A 17,687-nucleotide genomic window follows, 5' to 3' on the forward strand; every position below is an offset into this window, starting at 1 on the left:
CAAACTGCGGGTGTAATCGCAGCCTAGTCCACAATTAATGTCGCCCCCCTGTAGAGCGCCTCTTACCATGGCCGCCAACGAGCCCTGCGGAGATAATATTATGATATTTTACAAATTTAAAAGGTAAACAGAGGGCTTGCCTCTATCTGCAGTGGTAACTACTTGGGCCCCGGTAGAGGTGTCAGTGGCTGAGTGGGTGGGGGCTTGGCTGGGGAGGGGGGGAGGGGGGCAGAGCGGGATTCATGGCCTGTGGGCAGGGCTCGAGTCGGGGTACAACGCGGGTGAACGGCGTTCCCCACTTATTTTACTGCCTGTGGGAGTGGCCTTAGCGTCTTTGAGAGCCCGTCCATGGTCTCAAACGCAGATTGAGAGAATTTGTAGTCGGGGGAAGGGTTTCCAGAGCTCGGACGTTTTCATGTAGGAGTGGCTGGACCAGGTCAGGTTTTTCCTTTGCTCTCTGGGATTTGAAGTTCTAATCACGCCACTACCACATCAGCGTTAAAATTGACAGAATGCAAAGAAAAACCCTAGATATCTTTCACCCGTGAACGGCCCTAGGCAGCCTGAGAGCTAGGTCAGGGTCTTTCAAGAGCTCTTCTGTTTGCCATGGCAACGGGCGTGTACCTCATCCAGTCTGAGTTCTGGACTTGCAGTATAGTTGTAACACCCCATTGGCCCCGGCCCCTCCCCGCCCCCGCGACGCACCTTGCTATTTACTGAAAACCTTGGCATTTTTGGTGCCTGATAAACTGGTTTCTCCTGCTGAGCGCACCAGTCCACTCCTCATATCCACGTTGACAGCTTCGGTGCCCTGGGGGACTCCCAAGGAGTTGCAATGTCTCTCTTAGCTACTAGCAGAGCGGTACCCACCAGTGCCATGTCTGCCCGGGAACCCCCTCACACCATATTCCACCCCAAATAGTACCAAGAGAGGGGAGAGGTCTAGTGTCAGGTCTAATACATGCAATCGTTCGGCTAACACCACCTCCCAGTGGCGTGCTTTTATGGGGGGGGACCATCCCATGTGAATGAAACCTGCAGGTGTATGAAGCAGTGGCCACGCCCGGGGCTAGCTCTAAGGCCTGCTCAAAATAGCCTGGCAGGGGTGAAGTAAGCACAGTATGTCTGTATCAAGCGGAGCCTGGAAGAAATTGTAAGGACTCTGGGAGGCCATTAAAGCATCCCCCCAATCTTTATCATCCAAGGTCCCAAGCCAAGTCCCCCAATGGATTTGCAGTGTGTGATTGTGTCAGGGGTGTTTATGATCAAGGTAAAATACATCTGGGAGACACCTCCATTCCCAGACCTCACATCATTAACTAGGCCTCGCTGGGACTCAATTCGGGGACACAAGTATCTGGGGGGATATGCACTTGTAGTGCATGGAGTAACTGCAGTAGCAGCTGGTGTTGTGGAAGAGTGGCGGGGTGGACGAGGAAGGGGTCAGGGACAAAAAAAAAGTACATGCAGTTGACAACGTTGCTCTTCTGCTCCTCTTCTCGCAGGCACAGGCTTCCAGACTCCACTGCGGCCAATCCGGATGCTGTTCTCATGTCATGAGAGAAGTTTCATGATTGGCCTGAGCGTTCTGAATTTGCACTCTCAGTGAGACTGAGAGCTTGTGCCTGCTCTCTCCCACCCGGCAACGTAGCTCGGGTTGGAGACAGCTTTAGTGTGCATGAAGGTTTTCCCAGCCTGAGACAGCCGGCCAAACAGTCATGCGCACTGACAAAAGTGCCCACCAGTCCTCCTGCAGCCTGTCATTCCCATGGCCGCACCACCAAAGACTCAGCAGGAAAAACAAAATGATAATATGTCTTTATTATCATTTCATTTTTCCTTTTCTGCCGTTTGAGGGGCACCACTCCTCCTCCATAGCGAAGGAGCCGCTGCTGCATAACTGCAGGAATTTATGAAAATATGTTTTGGATAACATGTACTTATGCTGAAGTTCCTGAATGGAAGCCATGTGCAAGGCTGCCCAAACATCACCCAAAAGAGTGATTCCAATGGCATTCCAACAAGCAAATCCTTCCAGCACCACCACCTCCCCCAACCACGTGGCACGCCACATGGGGGTGTGTTAAGTGATTTTCTTTCACCAACCCGTGTGCTGCAGCGCAGCCCCCCACCCACTGAACACAAAACCAAGTCCCCTCTGGAAGTGTCCTAGGTATGGCACAGCCATAAAGCAGCTCCAAAATTCATGGGAATCCCAGTGCGGCCTGTTCCTGCTTATAGACTGGGTCTGACCACCTCCACTAAGCCCGTCGTAGATAATCAAGAAGTGGGATGCCAAATAGTATAGATGCAAGTTAGCCATCTCTAGGCCCCCTTGCTACGAAGCATGTTGACAGATGGATAAGGCTAAACAGGGTCTGGAATTGTGTCACAAAAAAGAGATGGCCAAGGAACCCAGCTCTCTGAATCAATGGTGAGGGGTACTATGGGGGAAATTTTGAAGGAGATACAGGAATCTGGGCAATATCATAATTTTGTAGACTGCTAGTCTTTCCATGACAATAAGTGGCAAAGTCTGCCATTTTTTAAGGTCCGTTTTGACCTTACAGGGGAGAGGAGCTATATCAAGAGACCAGGTTTGTGCTGGGTCAAGAACCACTTGGATAAACAGATACTGGAAATTAAGACAATGTATTGGGATAGGTGTTTACCAGTATTCACAGTCTCATGAAGTTTACGAGCGGCACAAGAATCAATTTGGCCGGGTTAATTTTTAATCCTGAAGCCTCTGCAAAAAGCTGCAAGAGGCGGACACACCGTGGGCCACTATCCTAAGGGTTCAAGAGATACACTAGGACGTCATCTGCATGAAGTGCAATGTGGTCTTTGTGTCTCACTCCCATCCTCAGATCTGTGCGTCACACCTTAAAAGCTGAGCCAGGGGATCTATGGCCAATGCAAAAAGGAGGAGGGGACAGGGAGTAACCCTGCCTGGTCCCTCCCCGGATGGGAAATGCATCAGAGATCACCCCGTTAATTTGTACGTGGGCCGTCGGTTTGGTGTACAACATCCGCACAAGTCCCTGAAAGCGGGGTCCAGAAGCAGCCCTCTCCAGCCCGTGAGTCAGATAACTGCAGTCAACCGTATCAAAGACCTTCTCAAAATCTACCAGAAGTAGGGACAGTGGGGATGAAAGCCTGTGACGGTGGGTCAATTCCATGTGTAACCACCTCAAACAGTACCCCCTTTTGATGTTCTTTGCCAGAATTACCGCCCGTTGGAGAGATTGCACCCTTAGATAAACAAGCACAAAGCAAGTTGCACTTAAAGGGAACCGAATATTCCTGGATTTAAAGACTATTTACACAGGAGGTGGTTTTCTCTGGTCACATACGAACTGTGTTTACCCAGAGGAGAGTGCAGAGTACATCATATGTATGGAGATGAACTTATGAAATGAAATGACATTTTATACATACTTGTGAGGGTTGGTTTCTATGTTGCTTCAGAAAAATTCACGATGATAGCGCGGGTCTCCTCTATTTGTATAAAGGGCCACTAAGAAGTTTGCAATTTCACGAGAAGCACAGGAGGGGGCATTCTGGGATGTGTAGGATATATTCAAATCACGCTATGCAGGATGGGTTTCTAACACTGAAAGTCCGTTGTTCAATGGAATCTTGCAACCAAAACTCGTGACACACCACCTGGCTGTAGGAGGGGAGGAGTAACCTAAAGGTTAACTAGTATGGGACAGTTGACTAAAAGGTTTACGAGTAACAACATGTAAGCTGCGGCTATGAAGAAATTTTGATGTGATATAAAGATTGGGTGCTTGTGTAAAACGAGTCGGCACGGGTTGTGAAATAATGGATACAGATCACATGTCACGGTAAGGGTATTAGAAGGTTGACCCATTTATGGGATTCCAGAGGAGCGTTAGATGAAATAGGGGAACAGTATGGTATTGTATATTGATGTGTGCATTTCGCAGAGGGGATTACGATTGTTTATGATATGCATAATTAGTGTTTAAGAGACAAATAGTAACAATAGCAACGTGGCTAACTCTTGTATGGTAAATATTTTGCGTCTTCATAAATGGTGCTAATTTTTATTGAATTGTGCACTCAGTGAGTAAACAACTGTGATGGTGGTCTCACACATGGATTGTTTTTTTTGTATTATAGACACCCCCGAGGAAGGTTCAATCCCGAAATGCATCGGATGTTTTTCAAATAAAAGACGTGACATGTGGAAACCATCTTGTCTCCTGTGTTTGCATGAAACATCTTCACGTTGGATTCGAATGGATAAAATGAATTGAAATAATTAAAACGGAAGAGATGAATAGTAAATTGAAAAAATTAACAAGTTCAAAGTTTAACAAAAGGTTTTGATTGATTGGATTCATTCAAGTAAAGTTGGCTGTGCTGCTCGAAGGGGAACCGAACCTGAGTTCCCCTAGTGTTCTAGTTATATCGTACTACGAGCAGGCATGAAGTTGCATTGGTCTGGAGGGATTAGAGACCAGAGAAGTTGTTGTAGCGATTGGCCTGGCACAGTTGCCAAGATTTTAACTTCTTCGATAAGAGAAATGGGTCGGTAGTCAGCACAGGAGTTGGATGGTTGGTGCAACTTTGGTATGACCACTATAGTGGCTTGATCGAGGTGTTGGGGAAAGGAGCCAGTCTGCATTGCCTCTTTGTAAAGGGCTAATAAATGAGGTGCCATGATATCTTTACATTTAGTGTAAAATTCCATGGGATAGCCATCTGGACAGGGAGTTTTCCCTGACGCCATCTCAGAGACTGCTTCTCCAATTTCCTTGAGGGTAATCGGTGGTCTAGCTCTCACTGTTCAGCTGGAAAGAGGGTGGGCAAGGGTACCTCATCAAAAAGTAGGGTGGCCTTGTTCAGAGTCAGGATGGGAGGGCGGCCCTGTGCAGGGTAGCATAATAGTCTGCAAAGACCTGGGCGATGTCTAGGGAGGAACGGTGCATGGAGCCCTGGCTATCCGCCATTCTGGGTATAATCCAACCGGCCAGAGGACAAAGAGCAAACCAGTATAACAATTTGCTGTTTTTGTCCCCTCACCCATACATCCAGGCTGTAGTGGCATGCCAGATTATCTTTGTTGCTTGTAGCGACTGGGATCTAATCTCCTCTCAAAGCAGGGTCAGCTTCTAGTGATGGCACTGTGATCAGTGCCAGAGAGCTGTGTGTCCAGTCAAACAGCACAAGCTTCAAGTTGGGTGACACAATTGTGTTGTGCCTTTTCCTTTTGACAGAGGAGGGTTTTGGCATGTTCCCAATACCAGCCTTACAGGCCGCCCAGACAGAACCCACTGATTGGATCGACCCGTGTTTGTTTGGAAATGTGCCCCTATTTTGTGCTCTCACATCCAGTGTGTATATGGCATCTTGAAGATGCCAAGAGTTATGCCACCAGATGGGATGTCTATTACAGTCCGGCGTAACAATGCATAGAAGCAAAGGGGCATGGTCAGACATTCCCCGTGAGAGTATCTGCACTTGTGAAACTGACAAGATATCAGTAGGCAGCATGAGGAGCATATCAATGCGTGCATGTGTGTGGTGTGCATGTATTGCCTCTGTCTAGGATTCCAGATTTTCCACACATCGCATACACCCAGAGCTGTCACCCACTTGTGTAAGGAGTTAGTTCTTTGTCGATGGACATCGGGTGGGGGACCAGTAGAGTCAATCCCAGGATCTAGGACAACATTAAATTCTCCCCCTATAATAGATACGCCCAGAGGCAACTGAGCTATGGCACCAAGGAGTGTGGCAAAGAAGGAGCCTAATGCTGTAGGGGGGCACAGAGGCAGAGAATATTCAAGAGGCTTCCCTCGGTCGTAACCCCCAGGGCCACATACCAACCTTGCAGATGTATCCTGGTCTAGGCTCCACCAAGGGGGAGGCAGGTCAGCAGGATTGCCACCCTGCGGAACCCCCATGTGTAACAAACAAGATAGACTCTATCAAATCCCTGCAGTGCCAGAAATGGACATTTGGTGCCCATTAGATGTTCTCTTGGAGCATTAGGATAGAAGGGAGATAGCGTTGGGCAACCACAACACAGCACATCATTTGATCCAGTCTAAAAGACCGTTTACATTCCAGGACATAACACAGTATGGAGACATGACGAGGCTGGGGCATTAATTTTGCGTGAGCTGTGTGAGAGGGACAAGGCGCAGAATGGGATGTGCATGTCATTGGGTGTATAGTAACCATGGGTGGCTGGGTTTGACCGGACTCTGACACAACTTGGGAAAGAAAAGTAACCAAGAGGCATGCAATAACACAAAACATTATGGCAGAAACTCCACCTCCTTCCAACTTCCCCCATCTCATATTCCACCCCGAGAAGCATCTGTCACCCCAATAACGTATTTCCCAACTTATAACACGTTTGCATTAAATTGGTGTGGAGTGGCTGACCCTTCCAAATGTCAGATCAATAAAGTTCAGTGTCCACCTCTGTGCCAGCTATCAGCCGCTATTCATTAGGTGCATGCTGAGTCAAGACCAGACCCGGGAACCCACGGTGCCGCCCATGTTACCATTAAATGGGAGAAGCTGTGTTACCATTAAATGGGAGAAGGTGTCTGCTCAATCGCTATTAGGTGGAGAGTGAAGCCTGAGGGTTGTCTCCAGTCCTTGAGGAGGGATCCGATCATTGCAGTGGTGGTGGTGCCAAGGAGCCAGAACTTGGTGAGAGGGAAGCAGTACACATAATATGTCTCCCCCAATAAGACCTAGTATGAACACGCCTCCAGCGCCTACCGGCATCTGCACCAACCCTGGACATCTGGCTAGTCCATGGCAGGGGAGAGCAGGCCCAGCAAAGTGTATTTGTTTTTCTTTCATTAGCTATTCCCACACTGACTCAGGGGTTTTGAAAAAGTGGATCTTATCTGCGCATATCACTTTGAGGCATGAGGGGATCAAGAGCGTATAAGAGAGTTAGAGAGCCCGGAGCTTCTGTTTGACAAGGTAGAAAGACCTACATCTGGCTTGGACCTCCCACGTTTAGTCAAAAAAGAGAAGGATTTTTGAGTTCTGATAGTGGAGATCAGAGTGTGCATAAGCTTCGCGCATGATAGTATCTGTGGTTAAAATTGAAAAATTGCTATATCATAGGCCGGCGTAAATCTCCAGCAGGAGGAAGTGCTCTGTGGTCGCTTTCCACCACGAACCAAGGCAACAGTTTTTCGGATGGCATCCATGACTTGAGACATTCCTCCAGGACTTCAGCTAGTCAGTTATGTTCTGCATCTTACAGAAAGCCAATGAAATGCAAATTATTTAGTCTCAAGTAGTTTTCTGCATCTTCTGCTCGATGGTGGAGTTCGCTCGTATGAGCGCGGAGGTGAGCGACCTTGGTCTTAAGGTCGGCAACCTCATCTTCAACAGTAGAGAGGCGTCCCTCTGCTTGGGTGATGCGGCTGGTTGCATTGTGTAACTCCTGGCAGAGCAGTGTCACAACCATCCACACCTCCCCGATTTTCGTTTCAATTGCTGCCTGTGAGGCGTGGATGACTTGAAAAATATTGTCCAGATCCCCATTTGTTGATGATGATAATGATGATGATGAAGCAACTTGTAAGGTGCACAGCTATTCCGAAGAGTGTCCTAGCCCAGTTTAGAAGAGAAAGTGAAACTGGTCACTTCAAACCTTGACAACTAGCCACGTCTTCAACCTCTTCTTGAACATTGTCATGTTTCTAAGGGAGGTTGCTTAAAGCTATGGATCCCAAATAGACGAGAGACGTTCCTCCAACTCTCGCAAGCCAGATTCTGTGCATCTCTGCTAAAAATGTATTAGCTGACTTCAGATTTCTTGCTGGAACATGAAAATGAAACCTTATTCTGAGGTAGACTGCACTAGTCTGACATAGGGCTCCATGAGTAGCAGCAAGGCCTTAAACAGCACTATTTTCTTGACAGGAAGCCAGTGAAGAGCTTGCAGATGAGGAGACATGTGAGTTCTAACTGCAAATTCAAAGCAAGGAGAGCTGCCGAATTTTCGACCACCTGAAGCCACTCTAACAGATACTACGGCAGACCAAAGTTAAGGGCATTGCCATAGTCCAACCTCGAGGTTATCAAGGCCTGGAAAACGTCTTTTTTGCTGTGAAGGACAGAAAATGAAAAAAAGTTTACACAGACCTCAGTGCACCAAAGACGTTGCACTTCAATTGATATATAGCCATCCAGTAAAGACTGCTGTAAGGCAAGTTTTTATCCTCCACTCTGGAAACACTTCACTTTATCCATATGAGAATAGCAGCTGAGTATCATCAGCATACAATATAACTTTCACTCCCAAGGCTTCTGCTATCTGAGCGAGAGGAGTAAGGTATAAATTAAATAATGTTGGGCTCAGGGCAGAGTCCCGGGGTACTCCTGCTGACAGCTCATGGGGTTCGGAATAGAAGGGAGGAATCCAAACTAGTTGACTTCTACCTTCTAAGAAGGAGGCAAGCTAGTCCAAGGCTAGACCCATTATGCCAATGGACTGCAGATACTTGTGTATTCTAGAGTGGGTGACGCCATAAAAGGCTGCTGATAGGTCTAACATAACCAGCACAGCCTTACCCCGACATCTAATATACATTTGATGTATTCTAAAACCTCCATCAAAGCTGTCTCCATGCAAAAGTGGGGTCTAAAGCCCGACTGGCTAAGATGGAGCAGGTTATTGGATTCCAAATATATAACGGTCTGATGGTTTACATGCTTCTCCGCTATTTTGGATAGTGCTGGAAGCAGGGAAATAACCCTATAATTAGACTGTACTCTTAAGTCTGCGGGTGGCTTCTTCAACAAGGGTAGAATTTTAGCTTGTTTCTAAAATCTTGGTAGCGTGGGTGTTTCTAATGAGGTGTTCAGAACCTTATTTGCCAAGGTTATAATTAAACAGGCTCCTAAAGCTAGTAAATTGAGCTGGCAGGGGTCAGCTGGAGAGCCTGATTTAAGATTACTTAAGGCTCACAAAGTACTCTCCAAAGAAATGGGATCAAAATGGGACAGAGTCGCATTGGTTCCTGAAACTAAGCTGCCTTGTGTGCCCAGTAGTTCTTTGTGAGGCCTAGAGCTAGAGGCTCCCTGTGCCACTGGAATCAAGCTATCCTGGCTGAAGAGGGGTGAAACCCAGAAACCGGTCCTAGGATGCTTGTTTCCGGTCCAGGGAGGACCCGACTTGGCAGTTCGGACTGGACTGTTCCCATCAGGCACAGGGTAAAGACTGATTCACATATGGCCAGGTCTAAACTGGGGTGGCATGTTGAGCAAAAGAATGATGGATTTAACCCAGATCTCTTGACTGGGGTGAATGTTTTGATTTGTTCGGCATTCCGTCTATCAATTGTGTATCTTTTGCTTACTCACCAGTGCGCCAGGTATGCCCAGACATGGGTCTTGGACTCACTGTGCCACTGGAATCAAGCTACCCTGGCTGAAGAGGGGTGAAACACTGAAACCAGTCCTAGTAGGCTTGTTTCCGGTCTAGGGAGGACCTGGCTTTGCAGTTCGGGCTGGACTGTTCCAATGAGGCACAAGGTCAAGACTGATTTACCTATGGCCAGGTCTAAACTGGGGTGGCATGGTGAGCAGAGAATGATGGATTTCACCCAGATCTCTTGACTGGGGTGAATGTTTTGATTTGTTCTGCATTCCGTCCATCAATTGTGTGTCTATTGCTTTCTCGCCCTAAGTGTGCCAGGTATGCCCAGACGTGGGACCTGTGCTCACTGTGCCACTGGAATCAAGCTATCCTGGCTGAGGAGGGGTTAAACTCCAAAACCGGTCCTAGGATGCTTGTTTCTGGCCAGAGAGGACCTGGCTTGGCAGTTCGGGCTGGACTGTTCCCATGAGGCACAGGGTCAAGACTGATTTGCTTTTGGCCATGTCTAAACTGGGGTGGCATGATGAGCAAAAGAATTATGGATTTAACCCAGATTTTTTGACTGGGGGTGAATGTTCTGATTTGTTCTGCATTCTGTCCTCAATTGTGTGTCTTTTGCAAACAGCGGTGGTCACAAGGGCGCAACAAACACCCCGGCAGCCCCCAGTCTTCAGTAGATGAAGGTGGCTCCCCCAGCTCTTTGGTAGAGAGCTGTGTGTCTCACTCTCTAAAGCAACTGCAGCAGTCTGCAGTCTGTTCTGAGCTCCTAGCGCTGCTGACCTAGACTAAAGAGAAACAAAGTATAAACTTACATTGTTTCTCTTCAGTCAGAGCGCGCCAGGCCCGGAAAAAGGATGGGGATTGTGGCCCTTGTGCCAATGTGCAGTCCAAGTATTGTCCATTTGTTTGAGAGGAAATATGTGCAAGATGGGTCTTTCTGACTACATCGCGGGAGGACTTTGCAGCAGAAAGCATCTCTAATTTTAGGAGCTTGCTTCCACTTCAGTGAGTACCGAAGTGAATGTCAAGGAGAGCTGGATCAGAGGATGGAGCTGGGAGAGTTGCAACAATATGTGATAGTTCATGGAGAGTTGAACAGCTGGCATTATTCAGAATCCGCAGAGGTAGAAAGAAGACTTTCACCACCGCTCTTTCAAAAACGAGGCTGTGTGAGAACTTTATTCAGGTTACTCATGAAAATTTCAGCAACTTTATTCGACTCTTGATTGGTGGAGGTGTGAGATTGGAAAAAAAGGAGGCATTTTCATTTGCTGTTAGAAAAGATTAATGGATCCATTCATTGGCTTCAGTTTGCAGTAAGAAAATCACTTGGGAACAAGTGGAGAAGTAACTCAGCAGCAGTGATTAGTGCACACTATTAAAGGATTGACGCACTCAATAGGAAGATGAAGTTCATGGTCAGACACGTGAGATAAATCGAGGAATTGTGTTTTATAATTCCCTTTCATTTTTTTGAAACTTTACTTTGGTACACCTATTTAATGTTTTTTTTTAAATGAGACAGTTCAAACTATATTCCGGAGAGTAGAAAAAGTCACCCAGGCCAAAACCTTTGCAAATTCTGTACGTGCTTTTGTCTTTTCCCCGTTAATCATTACATGCCTTATAATAGCAATGCCAAAGATGAACACTTGTGTGGTGATGAAGGGGCATGTTGTCTTTATTACAACCTTTTCTGTTAAAATGCTTGGCATGTTTTATGTATCCAAATTTTTCTTTTTATATCTATGAGCACGGAAACTGCTGCTTAATTACGTAAGGCCGTCACGTACTGCGTGTTCCGGATACAAATCGCGCTTATTTTTTAGTCGTACGGTTTTTAGTACGATTCGTACGGAGATCTGCTTTGGATCTGAATCTTACTTCTTCGTGTGCACGGGGACGTTTACGGGTACGATTCATACGGGAAATATGCTCCATATGGCTATTTGTAAAGGGATTTTACCGAATCGGAACCGTCCCCTAAATGTGGCCTAGATTCTTATTATAGATGGAACAGCATTAAGTCTATTAAATCTAAGATAAAAGGTGCTTGTACAGCGCAGATCTCAAATATTTAAAATCACTCTTATATGTGAAAATGAAGAAAAGGGAGACAGTGCAATAAAATGTTTGCCTAGGATCACACAATTTGGTCAAGCAAGGGGAGCTGCCATTGATTCCAGGTTATCTGGTTTCACATTTTGAAATTTAGCCAGCAGATGTGTACCTTTGTCTCTCGCTCTCCTGTTTTACATCAAAGGCCAATTTTTAATAATTTTATTTTTGGTGCATGATGAAGAATACCAACACAGCCATAGCAGACTCAGGGCCCCCAGACCCAACTACCAAGCCCAGAATGCAGTATTTGGTGGGGTGTCTGTTCCCAAACGCCCTCAATGCTACGTCCCTGGATCGCATGTAATATTAGTCCATGTTGTAACATAGGCAGTAACCAACATAGTAGTTACAGGCTTACAGGCTACTGAACGTTTGTCGGGTCACTCTCTCTTCAGTCTTACTAAGCTCTTGGGATTTGTCGGTCACTGTGGTACTTCACGGTTGGTACCTACACTACTTACTTGGTTGCATTCAAGCGGGCACTGTTTTACGCATAATAATATGTAATAGGTGAACGTAGGTCTGGGTATTTTAACGTTTGGATTTCGTGACCTAATGCAATTTGTGTGATCCGACATATGATTGTGAAGCGACGCATGACTGGGTTTGCAAACCCTACGTCTGGTGACAGATATCCAGAATCTTCTTTCGCACATTACTTACAGGTACACTGTGTTTTGAGGTGCCGGGTATTTTCTCTATACCTCCTAGCCTTGAAAAAGTTCATTGAACGAAACACGTGTTGGCTGCATGTGTGTTTTTTTTAATGAATTTTTAAAAGGAATACTTTAAACGGACTTCCTGTGATTACTACATTGGTTACTGCCTATGTTACAGTACAGACTAATTCTGTCTGCCTCAGCATTTGTGTATGTTATTTGTAACTCTACGGAGACGTTTCTCTCTAGAGTGTGTCTCTTTGAGGGTGGAAGGAGACTTATTGCTTGGAGAGCACCATATTGTACTGTATAGATGTGTATACGACTTTCTGGCTGATTTGGGTTATAGATGTGCATTTGCAAACAGGCATTGCCAACTCTGTGCCTTTTGTGTAAATCAAGTTCAGAGGGCCTATGTGGGGGGGGGATAAGAGACTACCTGTGGAGTATCTGAGAGCCACCTGATGGTTTTTAATGGTGAGCTGTTGGCAGGGACAGATTGGCTTACGGGGAACTCGAACAGTGCCCAATGGCTTGGCTTGACAGGTCAGTATGTGGGCCAGTTTTTGGCTGCCTGTGGGCCTGTTTTATGGTCTGCCGGGCTGTTTTTTACTGTTGATTCCCCTTAAATGTACAACAAACATTGACTGCTGCAAGTTCACATGCACTCTCCCATACCTTGCAAACCATTTATACAGCATATTTTTACAAGTTCAAAACTGCTCCAATTTGCAACATGGGCACTTTTTCAGCTTTCCAATTCACTAACATGATCCACTTATATTTCTTACCGGGCCTACTTTCTGTCCCAGTCTGACCCTGACTGTTGGTCACACAGGACTGTCCGTAAGCAAGCTGCAAGTGAATTTGGACTGGCAGAGGTTTGGGGCTGGCTATGGTTCGCTTAGGGCAAGCTTTGGATTGGTTAGCATTGGTTCAGAACTTTAATCCCTGACTTGTGGTATGTAAGGGCGAGGGCCTCATTAGGCAGAATGAGTAATATGAGCACCAGAAAATCACCAGTGAGGACAAGCTGAGGTTCGCATTAATGGCCGGATGAGGAGGACAGTCCTAAAATCTGGTAGACACCCAAAGGACACATGAGGGGCTCACAAGGAAAGAATATGTAATCTAAGAGGCTGTATCACATACAAAGGGGCTCTGAAGGATGGCAGAATCGTGATGGAGGATGACCGAGACCTCTGCCCTGGAGTCTGCACAGGCCCATGCTCGACCCTCTCTCCAGTATAGAATATATAAAGAAGTGGAGACCCCATATTAGGCCCCGCTCTCATCCACTCTTCTACAACAGTGGTAAAAGGATCTTTAGTACAACCCAACGCTCACTCCTGCCTATATACAATTTTGAGAGGATCCGCCCTTCCCCGCCAACTCCAAGGTAGTTCCCTGTGCTCCCTACTTGTCTCTGTCAGTAATGTTGTACTCTTCTCTGTGCGAGGTTAGCTTGAATTACTGATGCCTATGCTGTACCTATTTAGGTGTTAGGGAAGCTCACACTGTTGCCATCTATCCTGTATCTGTTATGTGCATGAGCTAATGTTTTCAACACTGCTGCACCTGCTGTCCTTGGTGTGTGTTAGGGTAGCTGGCATTGTCCTTTATGTGCTGGATATGATACACTACCTCTACTTTGAGGTTATTACTTCAAAATACTTTTACCATAGTGCAATGGCATACTTAATGTGTTTCAGTCCAAGTGCCATACAATTTGGGCAAAACAAGCAGATATTTGTTTTTAAAAAGCACAATTTTCTCCAGCAAATATACAAAAATTAGTAAGTTAAGACTTAAGGGCTTTAGTTTAAAAAACAAAATTACAAGTTTCTAGTGCAAATACGTGGATAAAATAGAATTATGCTTTTACATTTGCATCGTCTTCTGACAGTTGCCCTGTTCTCTGGGTGATAGTTCTCGACAGTTTCCATGCCCAGAAGATGTAGAGAGCCACCTTCTTTAGCAAGGGTTCTGATTCGCTCATGAAGCATAATGAGAGTGCCTCCCTGCACCTCCGTACCTTGTACTTAAAAAATAACGTTCAGAGGATCTGCCTTCGGCGTCCCAAGGTGTGTGTACAAACTCTTGACTGCCCAGCTTGCATGTACAATTATAGGTGCTGACCAGGGCCGGGCTGGGAACCCAAAGCAGCCCTGGCAATGTTGCTGGACCAGCCCCCTCTGTGGAGGTGGGGGGCAAGTGTGAAGTACTGCTGATTTTGTTACTGGGTGGCAATATTGCGTCACTGCTGCAACACCAGGCCCCAGTCACAAAACTGGCCTCCTCCACCCTTCTAGCCTCCCGGGGAAACACCCAATGTCTGCTACAGCCAGTCCGGCCCTGGTGCTGACTGTACTGTTTGACCAGTTTATTGGTGTATGCCCGCACTAGTAAAAATATGAGTCTAAATTTCAGATTTAAAGTTAGTTTTGCCTAAGGGAATAAAAGGCTTAGAAAAGGTTTGTAAGAAATATAAGATTTGATGGCCAGGAAGGGTTGAAGTCGGTAGTCCCACAGCCGGGCCCTCTGGCTCTTATATAATCCTCATATAAATTCTTGATAATCTTAGCACTGCAAGCAGTCATTATATTGAAATTATCACAAAAGACATGGCATCCTATATTTTTAGGTCCCGTCTAAGCAGTGCATGAGCTGTCTCAATGAGACATTCTGCCTCTACTCTGGGCTTCAGCATGCCCGTTGCTTTCCATTCGTTTCATTGAGTGCCTGTCGAAATCCCTTGCTTTTCAGTGGTGAATCACTGTGATTTTTCCCTTCTTTTGGTGTGTTGTTTTCTCCCATGGATACTGGCCCTGTTACATGTGTTGTTTCACTTCTGGACAGACAGTTATGTTACTTCCGGTGCACTATTTGTTTTGTTGGTTTCTGGACATAACACAAGCCCTCGTGTTTTTAGTTGCTCCATTCTTGTTTATCATTTTGTGTCTGTAAAACGAGCTAGCCCACCAGAGGGGGCAACCTCCGATAAAAGCTGCTTAATGACTAATGCCGGCGGGATACGTTTAATGAGGTGAAAGCAGACTGGCTAGTGCCAGCCTGAGTGTTGCAGGAGCGGCACGACACTCCCACAGACAGCTTATCTTTTTAAACACAGTTGCCTAGCTGTTCAATGTCTTTCAGAGATGCAGGCCCATTTCTAGCGGGTGGGCCAGGCCCAACCAACCATGAGCCTGGCCCACCCAAACATGAGCCTGGCCAACCCAAACATGAGCCTTGGGCATCGGATTGGCAGGGCCCGAAGCTTGTTGTGAGCCTTTCACCGCCCCATCAGTGTTTGGGCGGGCTCTCCGTATCCGAACTCGAGAAGCTGCTGCAGCCTCAGCGCAGCCCAGCACAGATTATCGCTGTCCATTGTCACATATAGAATGACAATGGGCCAAACCCAGCAGGCATAGCATGTGGTGGGAGCTCCCGCCCTGGCCTTAGGGTATGACAGTGAGGCCTCACCATGGGAGGTGCTGCTACTGCGGGCCAGAGTTTTCACACCCCTTGGAACAGGAAATGATGGAGGCAATAAACAGGGATCTGCTCCCTCCCTCCCAGTGCTTAATTTGTAAAATATTAAGTCCCGGTGTTCAATATTTTTCTTAGGAGGCTGCAGCCACTTCTTCCAGTTGTCTGCCCAGCTATATTCCTGGCACCACTCAATAGTACCTCTGTCGTGACCACCGTTTACATTGACAATGCGAAAGCATTCAAAATCTGTCCTGTGCCTGTGCTTTCGCAGCCTATTCAGTTCAATAAGATGCCAGCCCCCTGATGCAATTATTTAATGGGGGCGCAGACAGGCTATATCAAGCAGGCCAGGTGATGAATAGATTAGAGAGCAGGGCACAGTTATTTAGTGATTGCGAAGGGCTGTGACAATAAGGCATGATAATATCACTAGGATGATAAAAAATACACATTCATCATGCCTAAACAAGAGGGGGCAGTCTGTGGAGGTATGCCACGCAGTCGCCCAGCTAGTTCTATTTATTTTGAACCAGACCAAGGTGTATAATGATATCCGGAAAGGATTTGTAAAGATGTATACTCAACTCCCATCCACATAATTGGAACTCAGTGCTTTGACGTTTGAAGTGGTTATTGAGGCGCGTGCATGACTGAAAAGAAATGGCCCAGCAACAGTTCTGAGACGGCAGCAACTCAAAACTCAATAAAACCACAGGAAAGGACTGGGTGCATGGAGCCGGCATACATAATCTGAATTCCTGGATTAGGAAAATCGCTGATTCGTCTGCTCATCGACGAGGCCACACACATAGAATCTGCTCGTACACTTGCGGAGACACACTGCAGTGCAGCAGATACCCCATCAGTGGTGGAAAAGCACAAGTGGTCCCTCATCTCAGGGCGCCAGGTGAAAGGAAGACCTTCACCCTTGCCACATGCCAATCAGTAAGTACAAGAAACCTTTATCTTTTTTTGCAGTTTTCTTTTTGTTTTTATATAGTGCTTTACATGAGTACCAGTTATGCTAAACAAGGATACATTCATTTTTCGATAGGCACAGGGAAATTAAGTGATTTGCCCAGGTAAGGAATGGAATATTGCTGTGCCTCCTTCAAACGTAATGCATTAACAACTCTTCTCATCAGCACGTAGTGATGGCACAACTCTAGCCAAACAGAGCAGCCAGTAATCAAATATGCCTCATAACCAATAGAGAGTACTGCAGTACCTTAACTGAGGAGACCACATTCCCCGGCTTACAAATAGAACATAATGAGGACTTATACGAGACCACTTACAGATGGGCCACAAGCTGAGTCCAGGTATGTGTGCAGCCACCTTTTACCTTCCAACTACTACTTGCTACATCACCCAGCACTCATCTACCCAGACACTCGATGCGCGTTTCACCCAACACACAGACATCTCAATAATTTTCAGGGAGAAAAATTGAAGTCTCTTGAGGCTGGGCTTACACCCCCCTACCCACCCACCCAAAAAAAGTAACATAATGGGGAGCCACAGCCAACGTCCAATAAGTCTAGGGGGCCGCTGGTCTAAAAAGTTTGGGAACCACTGGTCTATAGACTCAGACCGGATGCTTCCCGGGTGTAACACTATATGTCACCATGGAAAATACACCCAGGCACTCACTTAAAAATACATTAGTAGTATATGCCAAACCCCTCAGAAGTTATTCATGAAAATGTCATCATTTTTAAAGTGCCCATGAAGTCAGACTGCACAGATTCTGATCAAGCAGCACAGACTGACAGCATGAACAGCAACAGAAATGAAGACCTACCTTCAGGATTCTTTGGGTTTTGTTTTAAACAAAAATACAGAGAAATAAAAATCGGTAAAAAAGCCAAAACGATAACCCTTACATATATTATAATCCACCTCCGGTCAATCCTCGCTTTTTATGTAATACCTGTTTACATGTTCAGGCTTATAGTTTGTTTTCCCCGTCGTTAAGGCCTCAGAATCCAAACACAGTGTCCTCATGAACTCCAGAG

Source organism: Lissotriton vulgaris, chromosome 2_1 (assembly GCF_964263255.1).
Source record: "Lissotriton vulgaris chromosome 2_1, aLisVul1.2, whole genome shotgun sequence".
In the NCBI taxonomy this organism is placed as follows: domain Eukaryota; kingdom Metazoa; phylum Chordata; class Amphibia; order Caudata; family Salamandridae; genus Lissotriton; species Lissotriton vulgaris.